Genomic DNA, 22,814 nt, shown 5'->3' on the forward strand with positions numbered 1-22,814 from the left:
GACTTATAATAACATGTTATTTCTGATGGGTCTTCAGGTCCACAAGGATCATCATGCTATACCATCCCACTAGAATCATCTGGGTTCAATGGACAGACATACAAAATGGCTCACTCACATGGCCACAATTCATGCAGGCTGACAACTCAGCTGCTCACAGTCAACTGCAGTATCTACTTGTGACCCCTCCTCATGCCTGATGCTTTCTAGAGCCTAGTGACTGCATACCTTGCTATGCAACAATCAGTTATCAGAGATACAGGAGGTAAAAGCTGCCAATATTGTTAAGGGCTAGGCACAAAATTGGTACAGTATCAGTTTTGCTATATTTTATTGGTCATAGTGTTAGGGGGAAAGGATGTCCTGAGATAATCTCATACAGGCTTTGTGAACTCTACCCCCACTCCAGACTAAAGCCATCAGGACATTGTGAAAGACAAATCCCATCACCACCAAGGGGAGGGTGGCTGGGACCTGAGGGTGGAGTTGGGCAGCCAGGTTGGATATAAAAACCAAACACGTGGGCCTTGCTCTCTCTCTGGCTCACGATCGCTCGCCTCCTGGCTTCACCGCTCCTGGCTGGCGCCCAACTCTGAGAGCGCCATTTTGGGATTCCTGATCGGCGGATCGGGTAGGACTCATTTAAAACTTTGTCTCCCCCTTTTCTCCCAGAGCTGTACATTTCCTCATTTCCCCTTCCCTTGTAAATAAACCTTTAATTAACCTTTCACGTGTGCCTGCAGTAGAGCATTGATAAGTCCTTTTAAGCGCGCGGGTGAGGACCCACAGTCAGGCACCCCGTTTTGTATTGGGGTTGCTCTACAACACTAGCAATTTCAAGTTAGCTCATAGTGTTAGGGGGAAAGGATGTCCTGCGCTAATCCCATACAGGCTTTGTGGACTCCACTCCCACTCCAGACTAAAGCCATCAAGACATTGGGAAAGACAAATCCCGTCACCACCAAAGGGAAAGTGGCTGGGACCTGAGGGTGGAGTTAAGCAGCCAGGTTGGGTATATAAACCAAACACGTGGGCCTTGGGGGCTCGCTCGCTGTCGTGTGCCTCCTGGCTTCACGGCTCCTGGCTCGCAGCCAGCTCTCAGAGCGCCATTTGGGATTCCAGATCAGCGGATCGGGTAGGACTCATTTAAAACTTTATCTCCCATTTTTCTCCCTGAGCTGTACATTTCCTCATTTGCCCTTCCTTGTAAATAAACCTTTTATTAACCTTTCGCGTGTGCCTGCAGTAGAGCATTGATAAGTCCTTTTAAGCGTTCGGGTGAGGACCCACAGTCAGGCACCCCGTTTCGTATCGGGGCTGCCCTATAACAATAGTTTAACAGATGGAGGACAGAAAGAAGGAGTTGATGTCAACTGATCACTGAAGATATGAAGTATCTCCAAAAAATAACTTCTAGATTCACTGGGAACAGCTGGGCCCTATTGAATGGACAGGAATTATTGTCAGGTAATTGGAGAATTATGGAGGAGAAAAAAGATAAGTTAAAATAAGCCTATATGTTTAAAAGAAAAAAAACACCTTCACTTTCCCCTTGTCTTTCCATTGTTGCTTCCCACTCCACACATACACCCGGAGGCTAAATAAAGTGGTTTAGAATTCAAGCAACCCAGCTGGTGGGGCTGAGCTGTGGAGTAATGGGCTTATGTCATTGCCTTATCATTAAACAATTCCCATAGGTTGGTATGGCCTGGAAAATTACCTTTTAAACATAAGTAAAAATGCAGATTCAAAGGACTAAGATTTATCTATCATCAAGGCAATTCAAAAGAATATGCTGTAGGTTTGAAGACAATTTCCAGAGAGACAGACATTCTCAGAATGTTTTTAGTAATGGCAAAATCATTGGAATAAGCAGTTGACCTCCTCCCTGGGGGACCATGCTCATTAAGATGTATGCATTCAGAGCTGTTAAAATTCCAACTCATTACCTAATAGTTGCACCTTATGCTCTTGGATACCTCTGAAAATGCTTCCAGCCCTCCCATTTCATTTATAACAACCAATTGACAGTCTCCTATACCTTTGAGAGGCTTTAAGAGAATGTTGCTGTAACAAAGTTTAAAATTAAAAGGAAAATAACTCAAGGAAGTACCATTGATAATCCTTCCTTTTAATTTACTTTGAATTAATCTAAGATACATGAGGAAAGAATGTTTCCCAGCTTTGGGGTCAGTGCTCAAATCTTCATTCATCCTTTTCACTCATTAATTTCTACATTCCACTGGGGAAAAAGATAATCCAACCTCGAGAACAATTCCAGAGCCCAAGCCAACAGTGTCTTGGAGGCAATGTCAACCAATGTTCGTTGATTACTAACACTTGTCCTTCAGGGTCTAACTCATATATCCACGGATACATGAGTTTCCACTGGAAGTTTCCTCTAATGCTTTTTTCCCTGTGGTAGAATCAAATCATTTCTACCACCATGATCCATTCACTCTTCAACTGAAACATTTAAGCCTTTATGTGTGTGTTTAACTCTTTGTTTCCCTCTGACTCTCTTAGTAAAATTTGAGCAGTGTGATAGCAGGGACTACATTGCACTCATCTTTGGATATCTAGTTCCTAACACAGCTTACTGCCCAGAGGAACATGTCGTCAATGTTTGCCTGTGAAATTGATATGATGTGTGGTACTACGATCAATATGTCCATGAAGTGCACATCAGCTGAGTGATAGCCAGAATAAGAGGCCTGGCTTTAAGGCCTTAAGAATGAGAAAACAACATCTGTATGCAAATCATTATAGTAAAAAGAACGAGTAGAGTGGAGTATGGTACACAGAATGTATACTGGCTAATGAGGTTTGGGTTCCATACCCAGCTGAGAGTCTAAGGTGTGGTGGGACCTTTTGCTTGTTCATTTAACTTCCATAAACTTCCATAACTTCCTTTCCTCATTTAAAAACCTTCATTTGTTCCTGAAAACTCTGACATTAAAGAAAAACTATTAAATAAAAAAATATTTCCATTCAAATTAAAGGGAAAATCATGATGTATTCTACTTCTATCTAAGATATCAAACAATTTTCAAAGATAAAAAATAAACAATTGAATAATGAGAAGAAGTATTTGTAAGTAACAAACTTTGAAAGGAAATAAATGCATGGCGATGTAAGGGTTGCACTGTAGTTGGTAGTATGGGGCAATCATTCTTTTTGCATTTTAATTATCAACTTTTCCAAGTTTAGAGGCATATGAATTTTCTTACACTCAAACCACAGTTACAAATAAAGCTTTGTCACAGAAAAACATTGGGGAGGGGGTGCAATTTTAAAATGACAAAACACAAAAGCACTTCAAGGCACACAGAATGAAGGCAGGCTCACAACAGACTGAAGAGCTATAGGTAGCAAATCAGCTTAATGACAGCCATTGGAATAAGCAGTTGGCCTCCTAGCTTGACTTGAGTATGGAAAGAAAAATGTCTCTGTTCACCCAAACATAGCACACAATTCAAATCTGCCTGTGTGAGATGTGATATCTCCTAACTAGGTACTGTTGTGTTGAACAAGTTGAGATCCCCCCACCGCCAAAAAATATAATGTTGAAGAGCACTTCTTGTGGTGTTTCATTACCTTCTTGCAGGGAGGGAGGCGCAATAGCAATAACAACGACCTGGCAGTTGTAGTATACAATCCAGTAGGGCATAACAAATCACCTCAAAGGTAGTGGCACAAAGCAACATATAAATTTTTAAAAATAGATATGAATCATCTTACACAAGTTCTGTGGGCCAGGAATTTTAACTGGATCATTCTAGCTTGCAGTCTGTCAAGAAGCTACAGTCAAGACTTTGGGAAAGAGAGTCTCAGACAGGAAGAAGAAGAGCAAAGATCCTGGGGCAAGCACATGTATGATACATGCAAGGAAAGGACAGAAGAAGCAAGGGGAGTGAGGAGGGCAGTAATAGGAGATGGGGTCAGAGACACAGATGTGGTCAGAACATTGCACGTCGTTGGACAGAGTCTCTGAATTCTATTTTAAGTGTGATGAGAAGACTTTAGAGGGTGTTCAGGAGGTAAAGGATGTAATTTAATTATCTGCAAACCACTTCATCAGGGAGATGCTTAAAGAGTCAATTGTAGGCCTCCCTGGTGGTGCAAGGGATTAAGCACCATACTATGAAGCAATCTGTAGCCTCTTCAGCACAAGTTCGAACCCCAGCTGGACAGGGAGAAACCCACATGGTGCAGCAGACCTCTCCTGTCATGCTGTTGCTCCCCTCAGCAGTGTATTTTGGTCACTCTGCTGTTCTGCTCCCCACTCTGTCACTGGTGAATCCTCTCACCCCCCACATCTCTGGCCTGTGCCCCAGCTCTTGTATGCCTAAATAAATAAATCTTTAAAAAAAAAAAAAAGAGTCAGTTGCAATAATTCTGGAAAGATGATAGGTTACATGAAAATAATAAAAGGAAATGGGAAGTTGGTAAAATCAGTAAATATATTGGATGATGAATTAGGTGCAGATTAGGGAGAAAAATCAATGAAAAGTCCTTGGGTTTTTGTTTGAAGCACAGTCAAAACATAAAGTTTACAAAATGGGTAAGAGTAGTGGATTAATAGGTTTTGAGGGGAATATCAAGAATTTTTTTTTTTTGAGTATGTTAATTTGAAATACCTAGAAGCTACCCAAGTGGTGAAGTCAAGTAAGATATTGGATAGGGATATACGGAGTACAGGAGACAGACTTCTGGAAGTTATCTTCATACAAAAGGTAATATAAATCTTAGTACTATGAGTTCAGAAGAGGAAAAATCCCTCTCTTCTGGGCATGTCCTGATTTATGAAGAAATGGTAGCATTAATCTGCTCTTTCAAAGGCAGTTCCACCAGGGGGGAAATGAAGAAAAGTTTAAAGGACAGAGGTACAGTTTGAAGGCAAAAGACGAGAGGCTGCTACAATAATGTATTTGAGGGATGGTGACAGAAGAAACAGTATATGTAGTCAAAAAATAACATGGTAGTTCACTGGACCAGGAGGTAGAAGGAAGTATCAAAGGAGATTGAAACCCCCAACCCTACAAATGAAGACAATAGTGCAGAGTTAAGGAACTGCTTTAGGGTTTTTTTTCTGTTCATGGATGAGAGATAAGAAGAAGCAACAGGGGGAAGATGATGAGTCTAAGATGCCAACAATGGGCTCCCTAGTGGCGCAGGGGTTAAGTCTCAGAGTTATCACCCCTTTGGCCTGAGCTTGATCCCCAGCTTAGAGGTTCACATATGGCTGCACAAATGGCTCAGCAGACCTCCCCTGTCTCACCTGCTGCTCCCCTCAGCAGTGTATTGTGGGTCTGCTACTCCTAAGTGGCCTGTTTGGTCACCATTTTGTTACCTACAGTTCTAATTCCTAAGCAAGGTCAAAATGACCTGTTCAGTTAGGTACAGGAGCCCACCCCACCAAGGTGCCTTTCAAATCAAACAAGAGCACAAAACTGGATCACACCGGGAAGGTATGCATCATGAGGTATGATTGGGAACATGGGTGGGCAGGAGGCGGGGGGTGGGGGAGGTGGGGGGGGAGGGGGTTCTGCTGATGACCCATACATAAAACATACTCCTGACTTATACATCATGAGGTATGACCAGGAATGCCCTGGGGAGGCAAGGACGGGATGTATAACAAAGGACCCCAGAAGCTGATCAGTGGAATGCCTTGTTGATAAGATTGAAACTATGGCTAGGGAACTAGAGCCTGATCTCAATTACAATACCAAGTCATCAAGCAGATGAGAAGTGCCTGGAGGGCAGACTCACAACCCATGATACTATAGACAGAGCACCTTTTCTAGTTTCACCCCTCCCTTTTCTCTTTGTCCTCCTTCCTCTCAACTGATGCTGTAAAATTCTTCTATCAAATAAAAGGCCAGGATCTTGCACTTCAGCAGCATCCTACATTCTGTAGCCACTCCACGACTCCTGTTTCTTTATCAGTGTGGTATTGCCCAATGCAACAGTGTATTTCAGTCAATCTGCCTGTTCTGCTCCCCACTCTGTCTCTGGTGAATCCGCTCACTCCCCCCCTACACACACACCTTTGGCCTACACCCCAGTTCTTCTGTGCATAAATAAATAAAAATAAATCTTTAAAAAATAAAAATAAAATGCCAACAAGATATCTAAATGATGTCCACTTCTCTTCTAGAAAGAGTACTGGAAATACTAGTTAGGGTTTTTGCTACCTAAGGATAAGAGACAGGAGAAGGGAGAAAAGGAAAAGCTAATGCTGGTGGCAATGACTCAAGTTCATAGATGACAATTACATCTAAAGCTTGATTTGGCTCTTCCTTCTCTGGGACTCATTCTCTTAGCAACTATTTGGTGGTCAATAAATGAGTTCCCCTGATAGGTGACTATCTCTTATGTAATTATACTTGTCACCCAGAGTCTCCAGTCCTCAGTTGTGACTTCTGTTGTCCCTCCGAGGCTACACAGCAATTTGCCCCCCTGTATACCTCAAGGTTGCCCTTGGCCTTTCTTTAAAGCTTCTCCCTTCTCTTATCACTGCTTCTCACAGATCTGGATTCTCTCTGAGCAGCTTCCTTCAGCATCAGCAGGGGCATGGATACTTGCTGTATATTTAGACACTAATCTCGCCTGTCTTTTTTTGTTTGCTATTTGTTCTATTCCTAAAGCACTGGACACACAGTCGGGGATGGGGGGGAATCTATAAGTTATGTTGATAAAGAGAGGCCTAAAGTCATGTTCTGTGTACTGGGGCCCACCTTGGAGACATATCGGAGACCTACACATTAAGTGTGTGTCTGGGTAGGAAGATTTATCCTTAGTAGCTTCACAAATTTCTGTTGTTTACATGAAAATGAAAAAGAAAATACTCTAGCAGGAAACGAACCCTCAGTATATCAAAAAACACCAGGGTGAATAAGGCAATTTCATGAAATGTTTTACTTTAGGGAGATGGTTTGGACATTAAGATAGTGCAGCCCCTGCGTCAGGCCTTGGTTAGCTCCCCAACAGACATGATATGCTATAATATAGTATCTGTCACTATATGACTTGATTTGCCCCCAGGAAAATGACTGGAGCGTCACCTCACACCCTGCAAGTTAAAATTGCTCATGTTCTTGGTTCTGACCCAAAGCCGACGAAGCCTTCCTTTCCAGCGACGTCCAGCTGTGAGTTTGAGGTATCACACTCAACCCTTTCTCGCAAATTCCCATTTTGGGCTTCTCAGGGGGCAAAAAGCAGGCTTCACATGGCTTGCTGTTTAGTTTCTAGTCTCCAAACATGTGCTGCTTCTCGCCTCATTTTTCTTCCTTTTGGGCTGTCGTGTGACTGAGCTACTCTGATTCTTATCAGACAGTCGATCTCTATTTTCATTCCTGAGAAATAGTTTATCTTGCTTTCCAATGGCATCTGTGCACCCAGAATCAAAGGAGCAGAAGGTGTCTGTCCCATTTTCTTGCCTTTGAGGCTCCTGGCACCTGAGATCTTCAGTCCATTCTTCCTCTTCTTTGCGTGAGCGTAAACTTGTCCTGGTAAACTGACTTTCTGCTTTTCCTCTGGCCTCATTTCCCATACTCTCTCCTGAGGTCAAAGGTTAATCTCCAGTTCTCTGGGGAAAGGAAAAAAAAATGTTCTCTTGCCCTGCTCACCACTGTTCTAAGGTTAGGAACAGGGTGGGCTGCATCCTAACTCTAAGGAACATGAGCAGGAAGGGCCTTACACTAATTAGTCTGTGTGGGCTGGCCTACAAAGCACCAGAAGCCAGGTAGCTTAAACAAAAGAATTTTCTCACAGTAACAGAGGCTAGAAGTCCAAGATCTGAAGGCCGTAAGGGAAGAATCTATTCTAGTCTTTTCCTTTTGGCTTGTAGATGCTTGTCTTCTTACATCCCTTCACATTGTCTTCCTTCTCTGTGTCTCTATGTCTAATTTTCCTCTTCTGATAAGCACATCAGTCATACAGGATTAGAGCCTACTCAAATGACCTCACTTTAACTTGATTACTTCTGTAAAGACCCTAATTCCAAATATAGCCACATTCGAACACACTGGGGACTAAGACTTAACTTATGACTGTTTTGAGGGGACACAATGCAGGCGGTAACACATCCCCATTGCACAATGGCTCTGGATCTGGGCCAGGCCGTGCAGGGGTGAGCTCTGGCACCACCTCCACAGCGTGCAATGAGTGCACTGGGCTCTGCGCCACGGTGGCCTCTAGACTGACACTTCTCTCTGACAGCCGCCTTCCAGCACAGACACATTTCTGTGCTTTGTCTTCTTTCAACTTGGCAAAGTGGAATATATCTCACACACATGGAATAATTACGGCTGCTTTAGCAGTACTCAAAGAAGTGGTGAATGAGGAAGGGGGAAGCCGTGCAAATATCACATCCCTCTGAGCTTCTGTTCATCCTTTTTATTTATTCTTTGGGTCACACTGAAACTAAGGCTCTGTGGTGATGGATCACGAGTGCTGTGGTGGTAGGTGAACTACGGGGACTACAATTGGTGGAAGAAATCAAATACTGTCCAAAAATTAACAGTGATGTAAGAAAATAATTAAAATAAACATGCTGAAATAAAAAAAAAAGAAGTGTGAAAAAGTAGGACGTATGTATTTTGCAGAGTTCAAATATCCTTTAATAAAGTCTTTCCTGTCCACACATCTTTTCTCACCCTACACTGCCTCAGTCCTGGCAGAATAAAGTACTTCCTCCTCTGAATTTTTGCATCTCTTACATGCATCCTTACTGGCTTATTAACCAATTGCTATGATTATTCGTGCATGCATCAATCAGTACACAGCACTTGTGAGCCCATCAACAAGAGTGCCCCAGCCCATTCTGGCTGCTATAACAAAAAAAGTCTTGGACAAGGTGCCTTATAAGCTATTGTTCTAGCGGCTGGCAAGTCCAACATTAAGGCATCTGGTGAAGGCCTCATATTCTGTTGCCTTCGGCCAAAGCCTCACAAAGCAGAAGTGAGGGAGAACTCTGAGGTCTCTCATAAGGACACAACTCATGAGGACTCCACCTTCATGATGAATCACCTTCCAAAGGCCCCACGGGGGATTAGGTTTCAACACAGGATTTGGGGGGTAAGGGGACAGGATATAAGCATTCAGGCTATAGCAGAGATGGACCATCTCTGTCTCTAGTAATAAGCATTCATGGCACATTTATTCAATGTTTTTAACCAAGGTCAAGTGACTAAGGAAAAGTGAACAGATGTTCTTACTAAACGAGTTTCTAGATAGCACAGTACTGTAATGGCCAAGAATGCAATTAATACATGTGTTAGTTAAGGTCCCCTAAAAAGCAAAGACAAAGACAGGGATTTAAATCCACAGTAGATGATTGCTGCTATTTGAGGGTGTGTCTATTGGAAAAAGGCAGGGGGGGCCTCCCTGCCAGGTCTGGCGGCGCAGAGGGTTAAGGTGCAGCTCTATGAGGCTGTTCGCAGCCGCTGCGGCACCAGTTCGGTCTCCGGCCAGTGAGGTGGCCCACATGGTGCAGCAGACCTCTCCTGTCTTGCCTGCTGCTCCCCTCAGCAGTGGATTTCAGTAGATCTGCCTGTTCTGCTCCCCACTCTGTATCTGGTGAATCCTCTCACCCTCCCACCCCCATTTCTGGCCTGCACCCCAGATCTTGAATGCATAAATAAATCTTAAAAAAAAAAAAAGGAAAAAGGCAGGATGAGTCAGGCCTTCCCTGGTAGCGCAAGGGTTCAGCGCCTTGCTGTGAAGCTGTCTGCAGCCTCTGCAGCACGGGTTCAATCCCAGCTGGCTGGAGAGGGTCCCACATGGTGCGTTAGACCTCTCCTGTCGTGCCCACTGCTCCCCTCAGCAGTGTATTTTGTCAGTCTGCCTGTTCTGTTCTCTGCTCTGTCTCTGATGAATCCTCTCACCCTCCCGCACATATGGCCTGTACCCAGGTTCTTGTATAAAAATAAATAAATAAATCTTAAAAAAAAAAAAAAAAAAGGCAGGATGAGTCTTCAGACCCAGTGCTGGTCTGTGAGAGATGGAGTGGGAGAGGCTCAGGCAGCAGCCCAGTTCCCAGAAAGATTGAGCTAGGCTGAGCTCCTGGAGAGTCTGAGCTAAAGTTACTATAAGTGGAAATCCAGGTCTCTCAGGAATGAGCCTTTGTGACCAGTCTGTCCTCGGTGACGTGAGCAGCCTGAGGTGAAGCATGACCTTGGTACCAACACGGTACAAACGTGAAATTAGAGCACAGTGGCTGAGGCCACACATTGTGTATTTTTGAATTTTATTTTTAATATTACGATGTTTTGATATCTTAAAAACCTTTCCTGATTGGAGAGGGGCTGCTCCTCCAGGGGCTGGCCACTCCAGGAGATAGCAAAGGGCTCACCCAAGAGCACGTCTTTCATATGTATACTAACCAATAGAGCCACACCTCCTTTGTTTAGTGCCTGGGAACCAGGAGGCAATATTTTTCTGTCTTAATTATGCTGGGACCTATACCAGGCAACTCGAGACCACTCCCATGCAGGTCGTAGTCTGCTAAAATGACTTATGTATGACAGTCCTAACCTGTTTCCTCTACCCTGCCTTGCCATTCCCACAGAAACCCCTATAAAGACTGTGGCCTAGGGCCTCCCTGGTGGCGTAGCAGGCTGAGCACAGCGCTGTGAAGCTGTCCACAGCCTCCGCAGCACTGGTTCGATTCCCGGCCGGCCAGGGAGATTTCCACATGGCACGGCCGACCTCTCCTGTCTCGCCCGCTGCTCCCCTCAGCAGTGTATTTCATCAGTCTGCCTGTTCTGTTCTCTGCTCTGTCTCTGGTGAATCCGCTCACCCTCCAGCACCTCTGGCCTGTACACCAGCTCTTGAATAAATAAAATCTTAAAAAAAAAAAAAAAGACTGTGGCCTTTCCCCGCCACCTTGCCTTCTGCCACTTGAACACAATCTGGTTCTTTTCTTGTGACCCTATGGCATGTGGTGACCCCTTCTCCAGGACCTGTGGATAGAGCAAACTCTTTTTTTGTGCCTTTCTTGTGTCCCTTCTTATGGCCACACTTGGCTAACGGAACATTGCATCAGTCAGTTACTCTCCCCGCAGCAAGAGGGATGAGTGGTCTTGGGAGGTAGAGGAGGAGGAAGAGGTAGTATGTATTGTCACTGCTTTACACATTTTCTGTACTTAATCTCAGCACTACTCACAACACTCTGAGGCGACCTCGGTCAACAAATGCGGAAATGGGGGCATTGAAGTTGATATTTTCCCTTCGGTGCATTCTCCACTGAGAGAGCCAGTTGTCGGAACCCAGCTGGAATCTGGGAACTGCTCGCCTCCAATGCAGGAGCAAATTGGGGACCCTGAATACCCTGCGGCCAGTCTGGGCACACCCCCACGGCTCTGCTCTTGAAACAGAACCCCACGTGCTGCAGCCTGGGTTCAAAATTAAGCGCACACCTTTTGTGTGGATGCACATTTATGCTTTCCTTGGGAATGAGCCTTTGCCCTGCAGCAATTGGAAGAGAGGGCCCTGCTGCCTGCGCTAACAGGATTTAGCTTTATGTGACAGGAAGACTAATATCGGCCCCGAGCCATGTGCTGCTGGCGACAGAGTGTGGATGCTCTTTGTTAAGCTCCCGGGGTCTGGAAGGAAGCAGCTATGCTCTTGTTTAATTCCATATGAGCAGCTTTTTTATTTTTACAAATAGTCCTCTTGCTGTTAGGGAGTGAGTGAGCGACATAAATCATCATCATGTCTTTGGCAGCCAGGATTTCTTGGGCATGGTCCTCATTAAAGTCTTTAGTTGCAGGGTTCCTGGAGACCTTCCTTTGATACCTAAAAACATCAAACTGAAAAGGCCGTGGTGAGGAGGAGGAGGAGGAAAGGGGGGTGAGGGGATGAGGAGGCGGAAGCTCAGGAGGACCCCAGAATTGCTGTTGGGAAGCAGCAAGGCAAAACGAGAATGATTATTTTTCGCAGCTTAAAAAAAATTTTGTTTTAGGAGCACGAGCAGCAAAAGCGATTAAACTTCCCCGCTGAACAGAATCCGACATGCCCAGACACTACGCGGGCGGGAAGAGTGGCTTCTCGGGGGTGATTCCCAGAAAAGGAAAAGTTCTCCAAGCCCTTTCCTCCCCAGACCTCAGCTCAGCAGGCTGTGGCAATCAATGAACTAACCTTTTCCTAAGGCCTTGTCTCCCTGCTGGGCGGGAATCCAATCCCCGGGCAAAGGTCACTGGGAATACCAAGGGGCTGTTGGCAGTGGCTGTTCATTCACAAAATGAGCTCCTTTGTGATAAAAGGGAGGGCGCGCTGAGCGGGTGTGCATTCCAGGCTGGTGGAGGAGAGCTGCCAACACGCTCGGTCAGTGGGAACCCAGCAGCACATGCATCTCAGTTTACAGGATTGATGTGGCCCTGCAGAACCGAGTACATCGAATTCCTATAAATCAAGTTGCATTTAAATGCACCAGGGGAGCTGGCCATTTAAAGGAACCCTGCAGTGAATCTTTTTGAAAAGTGAAAAATCACTGCTGAATTGATCTCTTTTGCCGTGAGGTAATGAGGATTTACTGAGTGCTTCTCATGAGCTGGCCAAAGTACTAGGTGCCTCAAGCATGTCTTAAAATGCAGTGTCCCTGGGCTTGAGAAAACCTTTTGAAAGGGTGGTTTGGGTTTTGGTGAAACCAGGGGAGTTGAGTTACAGAAGCAGGAGGAGACTGACTGGAGCCACATCCTGTCGCTGCCACAAGACACCACCAGTCGGTCCCCCTCTGAGTAACCAGGCAATATTTCTCTTCCTGAAGACAAGCAGTGCTCAGTGTCTAAGGCCTGAAGCAATGGGCAATAGCCAGGGTCTCAGGGAAAAGACCAGAACCTCCTATCAGGGAAGACAACTGAGTCAGGTTGCCAAATAATCTTTCTGCAGTTCTTTCTAGGAAACTCAGGCTCTTGATTATATAGTTTGTGTTACATAGATTTGTATACAGCTTGGATCAAATCATATTTCCAAGACATATATGTAAGTTTTAGTCATGAACATTCGAGAAACTTATTTTATGAAAACAGATCCTAAAATAATTGGAGCTGTGGAGAAAGTTTAAAAAAATGTTTGCATGGATGCAGATTTAACCTGGAGACTAAAAGCATAGACTTAGTGACGCATATTGGAATCCCCATTCTACCAGATTATTATATGACCTCGAGCAAATTATTTATCAGTTTTATGTTTTAGTTTATCTGTAAAACAGGGATAAGTAATAGAACCTACCTCAAAGGGTATTTGTGAGGATGAAATCAAAAGTGAGTTTATACTGAGAAGCTCAGAAGACTAGCTAGAAAATAGAAATAGAGCATACTCAGTAAAAGTATTTATGATGATATTGGAAGTCATTTAAAAAATAACACTAGACACACATAGCATAGTTGCAGAGACTCATCTGTCTGGTAGTAGCTGACTGTCAACTAGATGGAGTAATGTAAAGGGATGGGACACGCTCTCTAATCTTATCGCTATAGGAAGCATATCACATGTCTGCAAGGGATAGGGGCTCCACTGTAAACCAGTATGACCTTTGCAGACACTACTCAGAAAAGCAAGCTTGCAAGTGATTTTTTTTAACACAAAAATTTGAGTCTCTGATCTTCCCACCCAGGATGCTTGGTTCCCAAAAAGAAAGGCATTTCATGCACAGTTAGAATGAGATATGCAGTGCTTCAACAGAGAAGATGGTTATCACCTTCTAAAAGAGAGGTGCGGGGAGGGAGTAATAAAAGATCCTGTCCAAAAAGAAAGGAAAGCAGAGAAGCCACAGGTTTGGTGATAGAGGTTTTGTTTTTCTGGGTAAAAGTTCCAAAGTTCTTTGGTGACCACTGACAGTAACCATGTCCTCATCTGACAGGGAGCTGTGGAAAGTACAATGAGAGGTGTGGGTGCCACTGACACAGCGGTGGCATTTCTCATGCCTGGAGGGAACATAACCCTGGACAAACATAGGTGACGCTTGGGCACCACCACAGCGGACTGGTGATCATGGACGAAAGATCTGGGACGTGCCTGCGGCAGAGGCCGCTGGTTCTGCTCTCCCCAGCCATTATAGAGGCGGATTGTTCCTACTCCTCTTAAGCCTCTTACCACTAGCAGGGAAGATTTAATGGTAATAAATCCACATTGGCCAAGCAATTGCGGATTTACCATGAGCAGAAAGAATTCTTTTTACCTATAGCAGTTCTGTAAGCAGCACATGCTCCCCAGATACCATCTCCTTAAATGCTCTTTATTAAAACAGAATGTACTGAGATGATGTCTCCTGGAAACCTCTCAGGCAGGGAACCTCTCTGGAAGGGAATTCCCGGAGACCTTCCCTTGCATCTGGGTAGAATCCACCCTGCCTTGAGTAATCTCCCTTCCTCTCAGCTCTTCTAAAGCATATCTCCCCCCAGCTCTGAAGCAGAGACTTGAACTCATTCATAAACCAATGACAAGGTCATCTCTGTCCTGAGGCTGCCCCAGCATGTGGAGCACGCCTGCATCTTAACAGCTCCGCCACAAACGGCCGTGTGAGTCACCGGGAGACTGCCCCAGCTCTTGAACCATGTCTGAAAGTTCTGGCCACAGGGCCAGGGTATAAGCTTAGTGAACAAAATGCAGAAAGATGTTTTACGTCAAAATAGAAAATATAAGAATCAGATGGTCCCCCAGACCATGACCCGCCTCAGGCCCTGCCTCCGGTAGGTGTAGCAAGAAGGCACCTGTGTCTGGCAGAGCCGGTGCGAGACGGAGAGACGACCCTGCCTGTGCCCGGAGAATCAAGAGCGCCCGGACCTTCGGGAACACGCCGAGAGTGAGGAGCCGGACGAGAAGCACAGACCCTGGCTCTGAAATGGATTAATAAGGAACTTAGTGATTCGGCCCGTGACCCTCCAGCACAATGTTCTGCAGGTCCAAAGGGGGATGATATGTTTCATTGGCAAGCCACAATTATGGGACCTAATGACAGCCCATATCAAGGCAGTGTATTCTTTTTGACAATTCATTTTCCTACAGATTACCCCTTCAAGCCATCTAAGGTTGCATTTACAACAAGAATTTATCATCCAAATATTAACAGTAATGGCAGCATTTGTCTCAATATTCTAAGATCACAGTGGTCTCCTACTTTAACTATTTCTAAAGTTCTTTGATCCATTTGTTCACAGCTATGTGATCCAAACCTAGATGACCGCCTAGTGCCAGAGATTGCACGGATCTATAAGACAGACAGAGATAAGTACAACAGAATATTTCGAGAATGGACTCAGAAGTATGCCATGTGATGCTACCTTACAGTCAGAATAACCTGCATTAGAGCTGGAATAAACTTTAAATTACTGTTCCTTTTTTTGATTTTCTTATCCGGCTCCTCCCCTGTCAGACCTCATCTTTTTTAATTTTATTTTTTGTTTACCTCCCTCCATTCATTCACATGCTCATCTGAGAAGACTTAAGGTCTTCCAGCTTTAGACAATAGCTACTTTTAGAAACTGTAAAGTTGTTACAAGAGAACAGTTGCCCAAGATTCAGAATTTTTTTAAAATGGAGCATGTGTATTATGTGGCCACTGTCTTCACTCTAACTTGGTTATGAGACTAAACCATTCCTCACTGCTCTTATATGCTGAAGAAGCCATCTGAGGTGGGGGAGATGGTGGATGCTCAGTGGTCACATCAGAGGAAGAGCATTGTTCTAGCAGCATCCATTCTTGTTTAAACCTTCCACTGTTAGAGATTTGAGGTTACATAATATACTTTATGCTCATAACTGATGTGGCTGGAGAACTGGTATTGAATTTATAGCATCAGCAGAACAGAAAATGTGATGTATTTTATGCATGTCAATAAAGGAATGACCTGTTCTTGTTCTACAGAGAATGGAAATTGGAAGTCAAACACCCTTTGAATTCCAAAATAGGGTCTCAAACATTTTGTAATTTTCATTTAAATTGTTAGGAGGCTTGGAGCTATTAGTTAATCTATCTTCCAATACACTGCTTAATATAGCACTGAATAAATGATGCAAGTTGTCAATGGATGAGTGATCAACTAGCAGCTCTTCTAGTAATTGATTTTTTTTCTTCAATAAAGTTGCATAAACCAATGGAAAAAAAAAAAAAGAATCAGATGACTTGGTTCCAGAGTGAAATGAAATTGGAGTACAGAGGACAGCATCCAGAATTGGACAGACAAAAAGACAGGACGATTCCAAAGTGTACGTGATAAAACTTCAAAGGCAGTTAGAAATGCCATGGGTGGTGGCAGGTGGAGGAGTGAGCAAGAAAATAATGCAGTTTACCTTATGGGGGCAATGAGAAGGTGACCAGTGCGACAGTTGAGACAGGAAATGGTAAACTGCATCCATCTCTGTCCCTCTGCAAAATGATCCTTGTAGGAAAGCTTGAAATTGGGAAACAGGTGGAATAATATGGCCACCTATCAAAAAGACAGACAGAGAGATAGTTGGGCAATAAAATGTGGCTGTGAAATTCTTTGGGTTGATAGTCCAAGAACAAAAATCATAGGCAGTGGGGTGTCGGTGCTGACATTGCAAGTAGGAGGGTAAAATGTACTAAGGTGCCCACACGGACCTTAACCCTGTGGAGAAGCGTGGACATCCATGGATTGAAATCAAAGCTGTAAATTCAACAGGAAAACCAGACTGAGGTCCACACTGAAAGACACACAGTAGGTCACAGTTCCCCAGGGTTCTTGCCTTTGTCTCCACCTGCCCTTTGGAGAAGGAATGATCCTAGTAGTAAGGGACTCAGAATCTCCTTGGAGAAGACAGAGACCCAGCTTTAGGCAACCAGTGCAACAGTTGAGACAGAGAAATGGTAAACTGTGTCCATCTCCCTCTGAGAGACACCAATGGTGAGGCTCTCAAATCCTCAGAAGGGGCTTTGATGTCAGATGGAATGGGCTCATGCAAAGAAGAAACAGACATGAGGTCTTCTGGAAACACCACTGAACTGCAAGCTTTGGGAAAGTAAGACTGGTGTCTCTTGATTTTGCACGCCCGTGTCCTATCATACCTGCGAGAAGCTGCTGGATAGAATGCAGCAGTGGGACACTGTGCCTGGGTCTCACTGGTAGTGTTTCGAAGGTCGGAGTTTCTCTGCACTTACCAGCTGCCTCCAGCAAGCCCCTTCCTCGCCAAGCCTCGACCCACTCATTGTCAAAGTATCAACAGCAACCACTGCACAGAGCCGAAGACTTTTATTTATAGTTCTCGCACATGGCCTGACACAGAAAGTGCCAGCGGTAGCCCTCCTGTCTTTATTTCATCATTGCCACCCCCTCTCAGTTCTCGTTCAAATGTGCCATGGATACATTTTTGGGCAGTGAGTGAAATTTCTTTCCACCAAGGTATCCACTTCCTTGAAATAGCATGTACTCTTTAAAATAAAGAAAACCCAGAAATCTGGGTAATAGCTTGTTTTCTAATCTGCTGTTGAGAATAACTTAATCGCAAGGAGAAGAGGATCAGTCCACGGGCAGTGCCTTCCCCCACCGGTGTCATAACAATACTAATCATCAAGAACTCCACCACCTCCCCTGATGGGTTCTAGAAGGAATTTTCCCTCACAGAGGGTTAATGTCCCTCCTCCCTGCTCTAGCCAGGCCTTCCCTTTCTGCTGGGAACCATGAACCCTCGGGGAGCCCTGCCCCTCCAGCCCACACCTACTAGGGGACAGGACTAGCAGCGAAGGGGAAGAGAAGCGGGGAAAAGCCCTGGAAGGGATAATCATCCTGACTAGCCCAAGCCCCTCTTCTGCTGCGTGGCAGAGCCTCCCACAGGCTGGCCTAGCCTGTCTTCTCACTTAGTCCGTCACTCCCACAAGCCCATCCACTCCATGGCTGTGGAGTCTGGTCGTCCCCTAACCAGCCCTGTCTGCAACTCCAGGCCTGCCTGTCTCCAGAACCTACTGCTGTTCCTCAGTTCACTTTTCTCCTTGTCTAGGGGGGCTGCATGAAAAAGAGAAGTTAATGGGGTTGAGGAGGAAGGCTTTTCTCGCCTTGTCTGTTTCCTGTTTGTGTTCAAGGTACCAGACCTGACAGAAAAAAAAATCAGCAGTGAGCAGGTTCTGTCTCCTCCACAGGGAGGGAGAAGAGAACAAGCCTGCACCCTTCTGTTTCTCCTCACCTCAGACCAGGGTGAAGTGATGTCAAGGATACCTGTCTGAAGCAACAGGTGGGCCAGAGAGAAGAGGAACAGATAACTCAATCCTTGCAATATTGAGGACAAAGGAGAATAGGGGATAGGGCCTTGCAGCAAATTCACTTCAGCAGAGTTCTCCTCGCCCCTTCCACCCACCACTGTCTTTGCCCCATTGGAGTTTCCATCGAAAGCCCATGGATTCATTATTCAAGCCCGCAGAGATACCAAGCTCACCATCCACTTACACAAAGGGAGAGAAGAGGAGCCATCAATGCCTGGACCAAGGGTGGGAGTTGGTGGAGGCAAAGCATATGCTCCTGTCTCCTGGGAGGAACCCAGCAACACATTTGCCCACATGCTGGGAGTCACGTGATTAGTCTCCAGGGCCAGGATCCCCAGAACCTGGAAAGCCAAACATCGTTGAAATAGCCTGTATGCTAGAGAAATAAAGAAGACCCAGAAATCCATGAAGGATCGTGTTTTCTCCTCTGCTCACAATAGAAATTTAATCACAAGAAGAAGATCCACAGAGATTTGGGGAAACAAAGACGGAGGGAGGAACGCTGCCTTTAAAGCCTGGCACAGTTGCAGGCCCACTTCTGGGAATCTGCAGGCAGTGAAGAGTCAAAATCACACAAAGAATGATAAAAGAAGAAAGTCATTGGACACAATGGTTCCAGTTTGAGAAATTGCCCCCTAAGAAAAAACTCGGAGATGCAGCACATACATAGATACAAAGAAATGCACCACACTGAGTTGGATCATAGCCAGGTACTAGTAGCACTGGAACACCAGGTCCAGTACCAGGAAGCCTGTTAAATAAACAGAAGTATATCAATTTGATAGGCTATTTCCACAGTCACTAAATATCATAGTTTTATAGAATACTCATATAATGTCATGGGAAATGGTTATGATTAACTAGAAAAAGGAAAAAGCATAATAAAAAATAGTTTTATTTTATTCCATAACCTACAATGACAGACCCTGGTTATAGTCTCAAGGCAAGAGCTTCTGGCCATGTGTTTGCTTTCTCAGACAGAATTAGATTAAGGGTCTGTAAGGGCAGGACTGACCACTGAGCAGGTTATCTAATCCAGCAGACAGGGTAAAGGAGGAGTCAGAGTCCTCAGTGGTTTTTTGCAGGTCTTTTATTGGGATTACCAGGTACACGGCAGGCAGGGGTGCTGGGGGGCCGGGAGGCTGGCAGGCCTCCCAGCCCCCAGCAAGTCTTCACTCTATCTGGGCTCTCCGGCCTTCTCTGCTTCTCTCTTGGCTTCTGTTCGTTCTCCTGCTTCTTAGCTTCTCTTTTAGCTTCTGCTTTCGGCTTCCTCGGCTTCTCTTTGGGCTTCCACTGGTGTCCCCATGATGCCGCCCTTAAAAGCCCAGTCTCAGCCCAGGTGAATCCCATCTACCTATGCCCACACCCTACTCCAGGTGCCCGCCATCAGGCATGCATTCAGGACCGCAAGGATTCATCATCTGTCCTGATGGCAGGAGGGCGGAAAAGCCTGACATTTTTTCCTTTCCCTACAGGGTCAGTGGGAGAATCTTTGAAAAGTGACATATGTATATTCTAACAGAGTAGATGGGAGAAGCACAGATGACTAGGATCATTGTAAGACGTTCAGAAATCCAGGAGAAAGAACAAGAAAGAAAGATGGCGTGATGCGCTCAAGATGGCTGACTCTGGCCTAGCTGGCAGGGAAATGCACTGTGATACACTAGCAATGTCCACAAAGGACTCCAGAGACTGTGCTGGCTGCAGGGGAGACATATTTTGCCACCCCTGAGACTAGTAATGAGGTCACCAAAGAATAGTGAATTTATCCAAGAAAATTTTCTGGGAAGTTTCCAGGTTCTTAATGCAATCGGTCTAGAAACTTATATCACATGTGATAACAAAACATGGGTGGCAGTCAGCAAAGGATTGATTGGATAAGGAAGAAGACCCAGGAGTAAAATGGGCTAGAGATAGAAAGTGAAGGCCTAGACCACATTTGTTCACTCCATTGGTCAAGAGGTTGTACTAAACCAGGACCTGGGGAGATCTTAGACAAGACAAAAGTGGATGCTGCTACCAAGATTCAAGACAAAGATTAGCAATCCTTAACCCATTTAATCCTCCAAACTCCCTTATATTGTGGGAAACATGCTCCCTATTTTACCAACAAGGAAACTGAGCCTCAAGGATTTTAGGGTCACACAGCTAGAAATATGCAGAGCTCCCTTTAATCACAGGCTGGTCCAAACCTTTAACCCACCTCTCTGGCAGTAAGGTGAAACCAGCTACCCTGTAGATTATAGGTGGGTCTACCATAGGAAGAAAGCAGAGATAAATAGATTCCCAGCTTGACTGTTTCTCAAATTTTCTCTCACCCTGTTTGCTTATCAGTGTTACATGATTTGGCTGAATCAATTACTAATGATTTTCAAATAGACAAACACCGAGCTAAAAAGTTATCTCGGGGCCTCCCTGGGGGCACAGGGGTTAAAGACAGTGCTATCAAGCTATCAGCAGCCACTGCAGCTTGAATTCTATCCCTGGCCAGCCAGGGAACAATCCACAGGGTAGCCTCCCCCGCTGTTCCCCTCAGCAGTATGTTTCAGTACATCTGCCTGTTCTGCTCCTACACTCTGGTGACTCCTCTTACCCACCACCTCCCCACACCTCTGGCTTACACCCAGTTCTTGTGAGCATAAATAAATAAATCTTTAAAAAAAATTTTAAAAGTTATCTCGTCCATGGCTTCCAGAAGTGGTACAGCTATCACTGTGTCCATTTTGCAGATGAGACTTTCGACAGTCTTCCGCAAAATGCCTGGAGGCATAACCATGGTAGTAAAGAACACACTGTGAGGGTTTTGTTGTGCAGGGTGGGAGGTGAAATATGTACTAAGAACATCCAAGGGAGCACTACATACCACAGGAGCTAAACAAGCCCAAGACAGACCTGAGACCTGGCCCACCCCCAGGTTTTTCTCATGTGGGCTCAGCAGCGGGGTCACGAGAGGCCAAATCCAATTCAGTAAACACAGACTTCTGGTAAGCAAGTGCTTTTGCTTGTGCTCAGTGTCAGCCGGAGGTTGTCTGTGCCTCAGGTACTAAAAATTCTGCAGAGAGGCCAAGTGCAGAAGTCTGTGCTGAGGTTTTCTACTTTTACAAGAAGAATGACCATGTGGGGCGCTCAGCCAAGGTCAATCTGGAATTGGAGGCAGAGCCAAAGTGGAAAGCTCCAGGCGCTGGGAGGGCAGGGATTGGTGGCTTGAGTAAAAGGCCAAGTGTGGGAATGTTTATTGAAAAGAATATGGTGGGGAGAACCCAGCCCTCACACCTCGGGGATTTGGGAACTGGCCGTCGGCAACAGAGAGCCGGGCCAGATGAGCTCAGCCATTTCCACTTCATAAAGTTCTTGGTACAAAAGTGAATGGCAAACCCAGCCTTGACTGTGATTTCTGAAAGGAGATTATTGAAAAGATGGTTCTGTTTTTTCAAACTTCTATTCTGGTGGTTAGGAGGAGGGAAGTAAGAGGAAAAGTCCCTGGACACTTGCAAACATCCCTATTGCATTCCAGAAACCACTATGACCAAAGCAGGACAAGGCGGCGCCATAGCTTTTAAGATTTCTCAGAAGAAGAAGGCTAAATTCTGAGCCTAAATGGAGCTCGTTGCCAGAAGAACGTGGAAGAATGGCAGGGATGGCTCGGGGGACAAGCCCTACTTTTGTGTCTTCAGACACTGACCCTGAAATAGCATGACCCCAGATTGCCCTCTGGGTGACAGAACTTCAAGGCTTACATTAGACAGGCAGCTCAAGGAGGAGACAACAATGACCACATATGCAATTTGCTGTCACTCTCCTCATCACATCATATAAGTCACTGCAGTTTTTCTGGGTTACCCTCAACTCTGAATACTCAAATTTATATCCCCCAATGAGTCAGTTTGAATTTTTTCTTGGCCCTAGTTTCTTTTCATTTTCTTACATTCCATTGAAATGCTTACTTAGAACTTTGCAGGTGTTTTTTGGTATCTCCCAACCTCCAAAATCTCTAGGAGCTTTTTGCAGACTACAGTATCTTCTGGTCTTCTCTTCTGATCACTCAGAATGATTATCACTCAGAATCATGCCAAATTACCTGGCATTACTGTTTCTGGATACATACAGCCCAACTTGCTACCCCCTCCCCCACCCTTGATATTTTTCCAGTGTGTTAAGGGATAGGGTAATGTAAAGTTATCACAATTGCTCTTTCAATCTTAAGGAATTTGATCGATGAAGTTGTGTGGAGTCCTAGCAGACAATAAGCTTGAGCAAAGAACAGAGACCACCTGTGGACCAGTCCCCTTATTCCTTTATTATAGGTACATATTTAAGTTCAAATTGCCTTGTTAGGCTTCCTTTTGTGTGTCTCACTTCTTATATTTCATCTTCATATAATTACACCCAAATCTTCCAAACTAACAGTGAGGGTGAGTGCTCAACTTAAGGCTTGGAAGGTGCGCACCATAGCTGCACTTTTCTAATGTCCAGCCATCCACTCTGTTCTCATGGGCTTTTTTTTTTTTTAAAAAAAGATTTTATTCATTTATGCACACAAGAGCTGGGGCACAGGACAGATATGTGGGGGATGAGGGGACCCACCAGAGAC

At 45.0% G+C, this 22,814-nt stretch overlaps 1 pseudogene across 1 annotated transcript; it reads left to right on the forward strand.

Moving 5' to 3' along the window:
- Positions 1-14,849: 14,849 nt before the first annotated feature.
- On the forward strand, positions 14,850-15,284 carry LOC311185607 (ubiquitin-conjugating enzyme E2 D3-like; annotated as a pseudogene). Its single transcript has one exon. The product of its transcript is annotated as a ubiquitin-conjugating enzyme E2 D3-like (transcript).
- Positions 15,285-22,814: the final 7,530 nt, after the last annotated feature.

Source organism: Talpa europaea (genome assembly GCF_964194135.1).
Source record: "Talpa europaea genome assembly, chromosome: 15".
In the NCBI taxonomy this organism is placed as follows: domain Eukaryota; kingdom Metazoa; phylum Chordata; class Mammalia; order Eulipotyphla; family Talpidae; genus Talpa; species Talpa europaea.